The sequence below is a fragment of the Phyllobates terribilis genome, unplaced genomic scaffold (assembly GCF_046119375.1).
Source record: "Phyllobates terribilis strain yellow unplaced genomic scaffold, ASM4611937v1 Scaffold_5__5_contigs__length_657084704, whole genome shotgun sequence".
Lineage (NCBI taxonomy): Eukaryota > Metazoa > Chordata > Amphibia > Anura > Dendrobatidae > Phyllobates > Phyllobates terribilis.
The window spans coordinates 70,437,127-70,450,754 of record NW_027362765.1 but is presented as its reverse complement, the minus strand read 5'-3'; the positions used below and the strand labels follow the sequence as shown (position 1 = coordinate 70,450,754).

The 13,628-nt window shown below is 59.4% G+C and overlaps 2 protein-coding genes across 2 annotated transcripts in view; both read right to left on the bottom strand.

Annotated features, from left to right (window-relative positions):
* LOC141270718 (uncharacterized) overlaps positions 1-12,450 on the bottom strand; it is a 111,851-nt gene extending 99,401 nt beyond the window's left edge. The window contains exon 1 of the mRNA XM_073680808.1: positions 12,435-12,450. The gene's annotated coding sequence lies outside the window, so the exon portion shown is untranslated. The remainder of the gene's footprint in view (positions 1-12,434) is intronic.
* LOC141271460 (uncharacterized) overlaps positions 1-13,628 on the bottom strand; it is a 549,319-nt gene that overhangs the window by 450,484 nt on the left and 85,207 nt on the right. The gene's annotated exons all lie outside the window — the stretch shown is intronic.

Below are 13,628 nucleotides of genomic sequence, written 5' to 3'. Positions count from 1 at the left end.
CTCCCCCATTACTGGTCACCAGTGCAGAGTCCCGGTGCTTCCTCCAGGACTGAGTCCTGTCCCCTCTATCCCACAGTCCCTGCTCCCTCATTATCGGTCCCCAGTGTAGAGTCCCGGTGCTTCCCCCGGGACTGAGTCCTGTCCCCTCTATCACACAGTCCCTGCTCCCTCATTACCGGTCTCCAGTGCAGAGTCCCGGTGCTTCCCCCAGGACTGAGTCCTGTCCTCTCTATCACACAGTCCCTGCTCCCCCATTACTGGTCACCAGTGCAGAGTCCCGGTGCTTCCTCCAGGACTGAGTCCTGTCCCCTCTATCACACAGTCCCTGCTCCCTCATTATCGGTCCCCAGTGTAGAGTCCCGGTGCTTCCCCCGGGACTGAGTCCTGTCCCCTCTATCACACAGTCCCTGCTCCCTCATTACCGGTCTCCAGTGCAGAGTCCCGGTGCTTCCCCCAGGACTGAGTCCTGTCCCCTCTATCACACAGTCCCTGCTCCCCCATTACTGGTCACCAGTGCAGAGTCCCGGTGCTTCCTCCAGGACTGAGTCCTGTCACCTCTATCACACAGTCCCTGCTCCCTCATTACCGGTCCCCAGTGTAGAGTCCCGGTGCTTCCTCCAGGACTGAGTCCTGTCCCCTCTATCACACAGTCCCTGCTCCCCCATTACTGGTCACCAGTGCAGAGTCCCGGTGCTTCCTCCAGGACTGAGTCCTGTCCCCTCTATCACACAGTCCCTGCTCCCTCATTACCGGTCCCCAGTGCAGAGTCCCGGTGCTTCCCCCAGGACTGAGTCCTGTCCCCTCTATCACACAGTCCCTGCTCCCTCATTACCGGTCCCCAGTGCAGAGTCCCGGTGCTTCCCCCAGGACTGAGTCCTGTCCCCTCTATCACACAGTCCCTGCTCCCTCATTACCGGTCCCCAGTGTAGAGTCCCGGTGCTTCCCCCAGGACTGAGTCCTGTCCCCTCTATCACACAGTCCCTGCTCCCTCATTACCGGTCTCCAGTGCAGAGTCCCGGTGCTTCCCCCAGGACTGAGTCCTGTCCCCTCTATCACACAGTCCCTGCTCCCTCATTACCGGTCCCCAGTGTAGAGTCCCGATGCTTCCCCCAGGACTGAGTCCTGTCCCCTCTATCACACAGTCCCTGCTCCCTCATTACCGGTCTCCAGTGTAGAGTCCCGGTGCTTCCCCCAGGACTGATTCCTGTCCCCTCTATCACACAGTCCCTGCTCCCCCATTACTGGTCACCAGTGCAGAGTCCCGGTGCTTCCTCCAGGACTGAGTCCTGTCCCCTCTATCACACAGTCCCTGCTCCCTCATTACCGGTCTCCAGTGTAGAGTCCCGGTGCTTCCCCGAGGACTGAGTCCTGTCCCCTCTATCACACAGTCCCTGCTCCCTCATTACCGGTCCCCAGTGTAGAGTCCCGGTGCTTCCTCCAGGACTGAGTCCTGTCCCCTCTATCACACAGTCCCTGCTCCCTCATTACTGGTCACCAGTGTAGAGTCCTGGTGCTTCCCCCAGGACTGAGTCCTGTCCCCTCTATCCCACAGTCCCTGCTCCCTCATTACCGGTCCCCAGTGTAGAGTCCCGGTGCTTCCCCCGTTACTGAGTCCTGTCCCCTCTATCACACAATCCCTGCTCCCTCATTACCGGTCCCCAGTGCGGAGTCCCGATGCTTCCTCCAGGACTGAGTCCTGTCCCCTCTATCACACAGTCCCTGCTCCCTCATTACCGGTCCCCAGTGTAGAGTCCCGATGCTTCCCCCAGGACTGAGTCCTGTCCCCTCTATCACACAGTCCCTGCTCCCTCATTACCGGTCTCCAGTGTAGAGTCCCGGTGCTTCCCCCAGGACTGAGTCCTGTCCCCTCTATCACACAGTCCCTGCTCCCTCATTACCGGTCCCCAGTGCAGAGTCCCGGTGCTTCCCCCAGGACTGAATCCTGTCCCCTCTATCACACAGTCCCTGCTCCCTCATTACCGGTCCCCAGTGCAGAGTCCCGGTGCTTCCTCCAGGACTGAGTCCTGTCCCCTCTATCACACAGTCCCTGCTCCCCCATTACTGGTCACCAGTGCAGAGTCCCGGTGCTTCCTCCAGGACTGAGTCCTGTCCCCTCTATCACACAGTCCCTGCTCCCTCATTACCGGTCCCCAGTGTAGAGTCCCGGTGCTTCCTCCAGGACTGAGTCCTGTCCCCTCTATAACACAGTCCCTGCTCCCTCATTACTGGTCCCCAGTGTAGAGTCCTGGTGCTTCCCCCAGGACTGAGTCCTGTCCCCTCTATCCCACAGTCCCTGCTCCCTCATTATCGGTCCCCAGTGTAGAGTCCCGGTGCTTCCCCCGGGACTGAGTCCTGTCCCCTCTATCACACAGTCCCTGCTCCCTCATGACCGGTCTCCAGTGCAGAGTCCCGATGCTTCCCCCAGGAATGAGTCCTGTCCTCTCTATCACACAGTCCCTGTTCCCTCATTACCGGTCCCCAGTGTAGAGTCCCGGTGCTTCCCCCAGGACTGAGTCCTGTCCCCTCTATCACACAGTCCCTGCTCCCTCATTACCGGTCCCCAGTGCAGAGTCCCGATGCTTCCTCCAGGACTGACTCCTGTCCCCTCTATCACACAGTCCCTGCTCCCTCATTACCGGTCCCCAGTGTAGAGTCCCGATGCTTCCCCCAGGACTGAGTCCTGTCCCCTCTATCACACAGTCCCTGCTCCCTCATTACCGGTCTCCAGTGTAGAGTCCCGATGCTTCCCCCAGGACTGAGTCCTGTCCCCTCTATCACACAGTCCCTGCTCCCTCATTACCGGTCCCCAGTGTAGAGTCCCGGTGCTTCCCCCAGGACTGAGTCCTGTCCCCTCTATCACACAGTCCCTGCTCCCTCATTACCGGTCTCCAGTGCAGAGTCCCGGTGCTTCCTCCAGGACTGAGTCCTGTCCCCTCTATCACACAGTTCCTGCTCCCTCATTACCGGTCCCCAGTGCAGAGTCCCGGTGCTTCCTCCAGGACTGAGTCCTGTCCCCTCTTTCACACAGTCCCTGCTCCCTCATTACCGGTCCCCAGTGTAGAGTCCCGATGCTTCCCCCAGGACTGAGTCCTGTCCCCTCTATCACACAGTCCCTGCTCCCTCATTACCGGTCTCCAGTGTAGAGTCCCGGTGCTTCCCCCAGGACTGATTCCTGTCCCCTCTATCACACAGTCCCTGCTCCCTCATTACCGGTCCCCAGTGCAGAGTCCCGGTGCTTCCCCCAGGACTGAGTCCTGTCCCCTCTATCACACAGTCCCTGCTCCCTCATTACCGGTCCCCAGTGCAGAGTCCCGGTGCTTCCTCCAGGACTGAGTCCTGTCCCCTCTATCACACAGTCCCTGCTCCCCCATTACTGGTCACCAGTGCAGAGTCCCGGTGCTTCCTCCAGGACTGAGTCCTGTCCCCTCTATCACACAGTCCCTGCTCCCTCATTACCGGTATCCAGTGCAGAGTCCCGGTGCTTCCCCCAGGACTGAGTCCTGTCCCCTCTATCACACAGTCCCTGCTCCCTCATTACCGGTATCCAGTGCAGAGTCCCGGTGCTTCCCCCAGGACTGAGTCCTGTCCCCTCTATCACACAGTCCCTGCTCCCTCATTACCGGTCCCCAGTGCAGAGTCCCGGTGCTTCCCCTAGGACTGAGTCCTGTCCCCTCTATCACACAGTCCCTGCTCCCTCATTACCGGTCCCCAGTGTAGAGTCCCGGTGCTTCCCCCAGGACTGAGTCCTGTCCCCTCTATCACACAGTCCCTGCTCCCTCATTACCGGTCCCCAGTGCAGAGTCCCGGTGCTTCCTCCAGGACTGAGTCCTGTCCCCTCTATCACACAGTCCCTGCTCCCTCATTACCGGTCTCCAGTGCAGAGTCCCGCTGCTTCCCCCAGGACTGAGTCCTGTCCCCTCTATCACACAGTCCCTGCTCCCTCATTACCGGTCCCCAGTGCAGAGTCCCGGTGCTTCCCCCAGGACTGAGTCCTGTCCCCTCTATCACACAGTCCCTGCTCCCTCATTACCGGTCCAAAGTGCAGAGTCCCGGTGCTTCCCCCAGGACTGAGTCCTGTCCCCTCTATCACACAGTCCCTGCTCCCCCATTACTGGTCACCCGTGCAGAGTCCCGGTGCTTCCTCCAGGACTGAGTCCTGTCCCCTCTATCACACAGTCCCTGCTCCCTCATTACCGGTCCCCAGTGTAGAGTCCCGGTGCTTCCTCCAGGACTGAGTCCTGTCCCCTCTATCACACAGTCCCTGCTCCCCCATTACCGGTCACCAGTGCAGAGTCCCGGTGCTTCCTCCAGGACTGAGTCCTGTCCCCTCTATCACACAGTCCCTGCTTCCTCATTACCGGTCCCCAGTGCAGAGTCCCGATGCTTCCCCCAGGACTGAGTCCTGTCCCCTCTATCACACAGTCCCTGCTCCCTCATTACCGGTCTCCAGTGTAGAGTCCCGGTGCTTCCCCCAGGACTGAGTCCTGTCCCCTCTATCACACAGTCCCTGCTCCCTCATTACCGGTCTCCAGTGTAGAGTCCCGGTGCTTCCCCCAGGACTGAGTCCTGTCCCCTCTATCACACAGTCCCTGCTCCCTCATTACCGGTCCCCAGTGCAGAGTCCCGGTGCTTCCCCCAGGACTGAGTCCTGTCCCCTCTATCACACAGTCCCTGCTCCCTCATTACCGGTCCCCAGTGTAGAGTCCCGGTGCTTCCCCCAGGACTGAGTCCTGTCCCCTCTATCACACAGTCCCTGCTCCCTCATTACCGGTCTCCAGTGCAGAGTCCCGGTGCTTCCCCCAGGACTGAGTCCTGTCCCCTCTATCACACAGTCCCTGCTCCCTCATTACCGGTCCCCAGTGTAGAGTCCCGATGCTTCCCCCAGGACTGAGTCCTGTCCCCTCTATCACACAGTCCCTGCTCCCTCATTACCGGTCTCCAGTGTAGAGTCCCGGTGCTTCCCCCAGGACTGATTCCTGTCCCCTCTATCACACAGTCCCTGCTCCCCCATTACTGGTCACCAGTGCAGAGTCCCGGTGCTTCCTCCAGGACTGAGTCCTGTCCCCTCTATCACACAGTCCCTGCTCCCTCATTACCGGTCTCCAGTGTAGAGTCCCGGTGCTTCCCCGAGGACTGAGTCCTGTCCCCTCTATCACACAGTCCCTGCTCCCTCATTACCGGTCCCCAGTGTAGAGTCCCGGTGCTTCCTCCAGGACTGAGTCCTGTCCCCTCTATCACACAGTCCCTGCTCCCTCATTACCGGTCCCCAGTGTAGAGTCCTGGTGCTTCCCCCAGGACTGAGTCCTGTCCCCTCTATCCCACAGTCCCTGCTCCCTCATTACCGGTCCCCAGTGTAGAGTCCCGGTGCTTCCCCCGGGACTGAGTCCTGTCCCCTCTATCACACAATCCCTGCTCCCTCATTACCGGTCCCCAGTGCAGAGTCCCGATGCTTCCTCCAGGACTGAGTCCTGTCCCCTCTATCACACAGTCCCTGCTCCCTCATTACCGGTCCCCAGTGTAGAGTCCCGATGCTTCCCCCAGGACTGAGTCCTGTCCCCTCTATCACACAGTCCCTGCTCCCTCATTACCGGTCTCCAGTGCAGAGTCCTGGTGCTTCCTCCAGGACTGAGTCCTGTCCCCTCTATCACACAGTCCCTGCTCCCTCATTATCGGTCCCCAGTGCAGAGTCCCGGTGCTTCCTCCAGGACTGAGTCCTGTCCCCTCTATCACACAGTCCCTGCTCCCTCATTACCGGTCCCCAGTGTAGAGTCCCGATGCTTCCCCCAGGACTGAGTCCTGTCCCCTCTATCACACAGTCCCTGCTCCCTCATTACCGGTCTCCAGTGTAGAGTCCCGGTGCTTCCCCCAGGACTGATTCCTGTCCCCTCTATCACACAGTCCCTGCTCCCTCATTACCGGTCCCCAGTGCAGAGTCCCGGTGCTTCCCCCAGGACTGAGTCCTGTCCCCTCTATCACACAGTCCCTGCTCCCTCATTACCGGTCCCCAGTGCAGAGTCCCGGTGCTTCCTCCAGGACTGAGTCCTGTCCCCTCTATCACACAGTCCCTGCTCCCTCATTACTGGTCCCCAGTGCAGAGTCCCGGTGCTTCCCCCAGGACTGAGTCCTGTCCCCTCTATCACACAGTCCCTGCTCCCTCATTACCGGTCCCCAGTGCAGAGTCCCGGTGCTTCCTCCAGGACTGAGTCCTGTCCCCTCTATCACACAGTCCCTGCTCCCTCATTACCGGTCTCCAGTGCAGAGTCCCGGTGCTTCCCCCAGGACTGAGTCCTGTCCCCTCTATCACACAGTCCCTGCTCCCTCATTACTGGTCCCCAGTGCAGAGTCCCGGTGCTTCCCCCAGGACTGAGTCCTGTCCCCTCTATCCCACAGTCCCTGCTCCCTCATTATCGGTCCCCAGTGTAGAGTCCCGGTGCTTCCCCCGGGACTGAGTCCTGTCCCCTCTATCACACAGTCCCTGCTCCCTCATTACCGGTCTCCAGTGCAGAGTCCCGGTGCTTCCCCCAGGACTGAGTCCTGTCCTCTCTATCACACAGTCCCTGCTCCCCCATTACTGGTCACCAGTGCAGAGTCCCGGTGCTTCCTCCAGGACTGAGTCCTGTCCCCTCTATCACACAGTCCCTGCTCCCTCATTATCGGTCCCCAGTGTAGAGTCCCGGTGCTTCCCCCGGGACTGAGTCCTGTCCCCTCTATCACACAGTCCCTGCTCCCTCATTACCGGTCTCCAGTGCAGAGTCCCGGTGCTTCCCCCAGGACTGAGTCCTGTCCCCTCTATCACACAGTCCCTGCTCCCCCATTACTGGTCACCAGTGCAGAGTCCCGGTGCTTCCTCCAGGACTGAGTCCTGTCCCCTCTATCACACAGTCCCTGCTCCCTCATTACCGGTCCCCAGTGTAGAGTCCCGGTGCTTCCTCCAGGACTGAGTCCTGTCCCCTCTATCACACAGTCCCTGCTCCCCCATTACTGGTCACCAGTGCAGAGTCCCGGTGCTTCCTCCAGGACTGAGTCCTGTCCCCTCTATCACACAGTCCCTGCTCCCTCATTACCGGTCCCCAGTGCAGAGTCCCGATGCTTCCCCCAGGACTGAGTCCTGTCCCCTCTATCACACAGTCCCTGCTCCCTCATTACCGGTCTCCAGTGTAGAGTCCTGGTGCTTCCCCCAGGACTGAGTCCTGTCCCCTCTATCACACAGTCCCTGCTCCCTCATTACCGGTCCCCAGTGCAGAGTCCCGGTGCTTCCCCCAGGACTGAGTCCTGTCCCCTCTATCACACAGTCCCTGCTCCCTCATTACCGGTATCCAGTGCAGAGTCCCGGTGCTTCCCCCAGGACTGAGTCCTGTCCCCTCTATCACACAGTCCCTGCTCCCTCATTACCGGTATCCAGTGCAGAGTCCCGGTGCTTCCCCCAGGACTGAGTCCTGTCCCCTCTATCACACAGTCCCTGCTCCCTCATTACCGGTATCCAGTGCAGAGTCCCGGTGCTTCCCCCAGGACTGAGTCCTGTCCCCTCTATCACACAGTCCCTGCTCCCTCATTACCGGTCCCCAGTGCAGAGTCCCGGTGCTTCCCCCAGGACTGAGTCCTGTCCCCTCTATCACACAGTCCCTGCTCCCTCATTACCGGTCCCCAGTGTAGAGTCTCGGTGCTTCCCCCAGGACTGAGTCCTGTCCCCTCTATCACACAGTCCCTGCTCCCTCATTTCCGGTCCCCAGTGCAGAGTCCCGGTGCTTCCTCCAGGACTGAGTCCTGTCCCCTCTATCACACAGTCCCTGCTCCCTCATTACCGGTCTCCAGTGCAGAGTCCCGCTGCTTCCCCCAGGACTGAGTCCTGTCCCCTCTATCACACAGTCCCTGCTCCCTCATTACCGGTCCCCAGTGCAGAGTCCCGGTGCTTCCCCCAGGACTGAGTCCTGTCCCCTCTATCACACAGTCCCTGCTCCCTCATTACCGGTCCAAAGTGCAGAGTCCCGGTGCTTCCCCCAGGACTGAGTCCTGTCCCCTCTATCACACAGTCCCTGCTCCCCCATTACTGGTCACCAGTGCAGAGTCCCGATGCTTCCTCCAGGACTGAGTCCTGTCCCCTCTATCACACAGTCCCTGCTCCCTCATTACCGGTCCCCAGTGTAGAGTCCCGGTGCTTCCTCCAGGACTGAGTCCTGTCCCCTCTATCACACAGTCCCTGCTCCCCCATTACTGGTCACCAGTGCAGAGTCCTGCTGCTTCCTCCAGGACTGAGTCCTGTCCCCTCTATCACACAGTCCCTGCTCCCCCATTACTGGTCACCAGTGCAGAGTCCCGGTGCTTCCTCCAGGACTGAGTCCTGTCCCCTCTATCACACAGTCCCTGCTCCCTCATTACCGGTCTCCAGTGTAGAGTCCCGGTGCTTCCCCGAGGACTGAGTCCTGTCCCCTCTATCACACAGTCCCTGCTCCCTCATTACCGGTCCCCAGTGTAGAGTCCCGGTGCTTCCTCCAGGACTGAGTCCTGTCCCCTCTATCACACAGTCCCTGCTCCCTCATTACCGGTCCCCAGTGTAGAGTCCTGGTGCTTCCCCCAGGACTGAGTCCTGTCCCCTCTATCCCACAGTCCCTGCTCCCTCATTACCGGTCCCCAGTGTAGAGTCCCGGTGCTTCCCCCGGGACTGAGTCCTGTCCCCTCTATCACACAATCCCTGCTCCCTCATTACCGGTCCCCAGTGCAGAGTCCCGATGCTTCCTCCAGGACTGAGTCCTGTCCCCTCTATCACACAGTCCCTGCTCCCTCATTACCGGTCCCCAGTGTAGAGTCCCGATGCTTCCCCCAGGACTGAGTCCTGTCCCCTCTATCACACAGTCCCTGCTCCCTCATTACCGGTCTCCAGTGTAGAGTCCCGGTGCTTCCCCCAGGACTGAGTCCTGTCCCCTCTATCACACAGTCCCTGCTCCCTCATTACCGGTCCCCAGTGTAGAGTCCCGGTGCTTCCCCCAGGACTGAGTCCTATCCCCTCTATCACACAGTCCCTGCTCCCTCATTACCGGTCCCCAGTGCAGAGTCCCGGTGCTTCCTCCAGGACTGAGTCCTGTCCCCTCTATCACACAGTCCCTGCTCCCTCATTACCGGTCCCCAGTGTAGAGTCCCGATGCTTCCCCCAGGACTGAGTCCTGTCCCCTCTATCACACAGTCCCTGCTCCCTCATTACCGGTCTCCAGTGTAGAGTCCCGGTGCTTCCCCCAGGACTGATTCCTGTCCCCTCTATCACACAGTCCCTGCTCCCTCATTACCGGTCCCCAGTGCAGAGTCCCGGTGCTTCCCCCAGGACTGAGTCCTGTCCCCTCTATCACACAGTCACTGCTCCCTCATTACCGGTCACCAGTGCAGAGTCCCGATGCTTCCTCCAGGACTGAGTCCTGTCCCCTCTATCACACAGTCCCTGCTCCCTCATTACCGGTCCCCAGTGTAGAGTCCCGGTGCTTCCCCCAGGACTGAGTCCTGTCCCCTCTATCACACAGTCCCTGCTCCCTCATTACCGGTCACCAGTGCAGAGTCCCGGTGCTTCCTCCAGGACTGAGTCCTGTCCCCTCTATCACACAGTCCCTGCTCCCTCATTACCGGTCCCCAGTGCAGAGTCCCGGTGCTTCCTCCAGGACTGAGTCCTGTCCCCTCTATCACACAGTCCCTGCTCCCTCATTACCGTTCTCCAGTGCAGAGTCCCGGTGCTTCCCCCAGGACTGAGTCCTGTCCTCTCTATCACACAGTCCCTGTTCCCTCATTACCGGTACCCAGTGTAGAGTCCCGGTGCTTCCCCCAGGACTGAGTCCTGTCCCCTCTATCACACAGTCCCTGCTCCCTCATTACCGGTCCCCAGTGTAGAGTCCCGGTGCTTCCTCCAGGACTGAGTCCTGTCCCCTCTATCACACAGTCCCTGCTCCCCCATTACTGGTCACCAGTGCAGAGTCCCGGTGCTTCCTCCAGGACTGAGTCCTGTCCCCTCTATCACACAGTCCCTGCTCCCTCATTACCGGTCCCCAGTGTAGAGTCCCGGTGCTTCCCCCAGGACTGAGTCCTGTCCCCTCTATTACACAGTCCCTGCTCCCTCATTACCGGTCCCCAGTGCAGAGTCCCGGTGCTTCCTCCAGGACTGAGTCCTGTCCCCTCTATCACACAGTCCCTGCTCCCTCATTACCGGTCCCCAGTGTAGAGTCCCGGTGCTTCCCCCAGGACTGAGTCCTGTCCCCTCTATCACACAGTCCCTGCTCCCTCATTACCGGTCTCCAGTGCAGAGTCCCGGTGCTTCCCCCAGGACTGAGTCCTGTCCCCTCTATCACACAGTCCCTGCTCCCTCATTACTGGTCCCCAGTGCAGAGTCCCGGTGCTTCCCCCAGGACTGAGTCCTGTCCCCTCTATCACACAGTCCCTGCTCCCTCATTACCGGTCCCCAGTGCAGAGTCCCGGTGCTTCCTCCAGGACTGAGTCCTGTCCCCTCTATCACACAGTCCCTGCTCCCTCATTACCGGTCCCCAGTGTAGAGTCCCGGTGCTTCCCCCAGGACTGAGTCCTGTCCCCTCTATCACACAGTCCCTGCTCCCTCATTACCGGTCCCCAGTGTAGAGTCCCGATGCTTCCCCCAGGACTGAGTCCTGTCCCCTCTATCACACAGTCCCTGCTCCCTCATTACCGGTCTCCAGTGTAGAGTCCCGATGCTTCCCCCAGGACTGAGTCCTGTCCCCTCTATCACACAGTCCCTGCTCCCTCATTACCGGTCTCCAGTGTAGAGTCCCGGTGCATCCCCCAGGACTGAGTCCTGTCCCCTCTATCACACAGTCCCTGCTCCCTCATTACCGGTCCCCAGTGTAGAGTCCCGGTGCTTCCCCCAGGACTGAGTCCTGTCCCCTCTATCACACAGTCCCTGCTCCCTCATTACCGGTCTCCAGTGCAGAGTCCCGGTGCTTCCTCCAGGACTGAGTCCTGTCCCCTCTATCACATAGTCCCTGCTCCCTCATTACCGGTCCCCAGTGCAGAGTCCCGGTGCTTCCTCCAGGACTGAGTCCTGTCCCCTCTATCACACAGTCCCTGCTCCCTCATTACCGGTCCCCAGTGTAGAGTCCCGATGCTTCCCCCAGGACTGAGTCCTGTCCCCTCTATCACACAGTCCCTGCTCCCTCATTACCGGTCTCCAGTATAGAGTCCCGGTGCTTCCCCCAGGACTGATTCCTGTCCCCTCTATCACACAGTCCCTGCTCCCTCATTACCGGTCCCCAGTGCAGAGTCCCGGTGCTTCCCCCAGGACTGAGTCCTGTCCCCTCTATCACACAGTCCCTGCTCCCTCATTACCGGTCACCAGTGCAGAGTCCCGGTGCTTCCTCCAGGACTGAGTCCTGTCCCCTCTATCACACAGTCCCTGCTCCCTCATTACCGGCCCCCAGTGCAGAGTCCCGCTGCTTCCCCCAGGACTGAGTCCTGTCCCCTCTATCACACAGTCCCTGCTCCCTCATTACCGGTCCCCAGTGTAGAGTCCCGGTGCTTCCCCCAGGACTGAGTCCTGTCCCCTCTATCACACAGTCCCTGCTCCCTCATTACCGGTCCCCAGTGTAGAGTCCCGGTGCTTCCTCCAGGACTGAGTCCTGTCCCCTCTATCACACAGTCCCTGCTCCCCCATTACTGGTCACCAGTGCAGAGTCCCGGTGCTTCCTCCAGGACTGAGTCCTGTCCCCTCTATCACACAGTCCCTGCTCCCTCATTACCGGTCCCCAGTGCAGAGTCCCGATGCTTCCCCCAGGACTGAGTCCTGTCCCCTCTATCACACAGTCCCTGCTCCCTCATTACCGGTCTCCAGTGTAGAGTCCCGGTGCTTCCCCCAGGACTGAGTCCTGTCCCCTCTATCACACAGTCCCTGCTCCCTCATTACCGGTCCCCAGTGTAGAGTCCCGGTGCTTCCCCCAGGACTGAGTCCTGTCCCCTCTATTACACAGTCCCTGCTCCCTCATTACCGGTCTCCAGTGCAGAGTCCCGGTGCTTCCCCCAGGACTGAGTCCTGTCCCCTCTATCACACAGTCCCTGCTCCCTCATTACCGGTCTCCAGTGCAGAGTCCCGGTGCTTCCCCCAGGACTGAGTCCTGTCCCCTCTATCACACAGTCCCTGCTCCCTCATTACTGGTCCCCAGTGCAGAGTCCCGGTGCTTCCCCCAGGACTGAGTCCTGTCCCCTCTATCACACAGTCCCTGCTCCCTCATTACCGGTCCCCAGTGCAGAGTCCCGGTGCTTCCTCCAGGACTGAGTCCTGTCCCCTCTATCACACAGTCCCTGCTCCCTCATTACCGGTCCCCAGTGTAGAGTCCCGGTGCTTCCCCCAGGACTGAGTCCTGTCCCCTCTATCACACAGTCCCTGCTCCCTCATTACCGGTCCCCAGTGTAGACTTCTCCTCAGCTTCAGCTCTTACCTGTGGCCGCTTCCTACACAGAAAACCCTTCACTTCCTACAAACCCCATCCTGCTCCTCCCCCCATGTGACTGATCACATGACTGTGACATCATCACAGGTCATGGAAGCAGAACTGCAAAGGTTCCCAGAATAGAAAGAGGGGTAAACTCTGCTCAGCTCCGGGAAATGTCTCTTCCCCCTACCGCCCCCAGCCACAGACATTTACTACTTCTCTCTCCCCGGCAGGAGGAGATGTCGGAGGGGGCATGAGGGCAGTGAGGGGCAAATCCGGGGCTGTCCTCTGTGTTCGGGGCTGTCCCCTGTATCCTGGACTGTCCTCTGTATCCGGGGACTGTCCTCTGTATCTGGGGGCTGTCCTCAGTATCCTGGGCTGTCTTCTGTATCCTGGGCTGTCCCCTGTATCTGGGACTGTCCGTTGTATCCAAGGCCGTATCTGGGACCGTCCGCCGTATCCGGGTGCTGTCCTCTGTATCCGGGGCCGTCGGCTGTATCCGGGGCTGTCGGCTCTATCCGGGGCTGTCGGCTCTATCCGGGGCTGTCGGCTGTATCCGAGGCCGTCTGCTCTATCCGGGGCTGTCGGCTCTATCCGGGGCTGTCGGCTGTATCCGGGGCCGTCTGCTCTATCTGGGGCTGTCGGCTGTACCTGGGACGGTTGGGACCTCTTGGTTATTTGTGATCATTCACAGTCGGAGCAGATAGAACTTTCTCATTATTACATAATCTTCTCTATACGACATCAGGCTTTATGTGTCTGTAAGGCCGTGTTCACACCTTGCATATATCCTGTATTTCAGCACGTTTTCTGCAGGTCTCCGCACCCAACTACACAATAACAATCTCCTCTGGTTATTACATTCTCGCTGCACTTTTTAGGTCTTTTCCCATTATTTGATGCAGTTTTGGTGCAGATGTGAAGCCGCGTTTTTCATGTATTTTTTATACCACAGAAAAGCTTTGATTCTGCAGCCAAAGGAATCTGCAGTTTTTACATTATTATATTTTTCAGGCTCCACATAGAAGCTTATAGAGAAAAAAAAGCACCAAAACGGCAGACTTCAGCAGCGTCTTTGGACTCTTAGAGATCAGAAGTTTTCATGAAATCACATCCACTTTGCTCGGACAGTAGAATTTCTGTGCAAAAAAAGCAGCAGAAGAAACACAACATTTATATTACGTGTGAACACGGCCGATA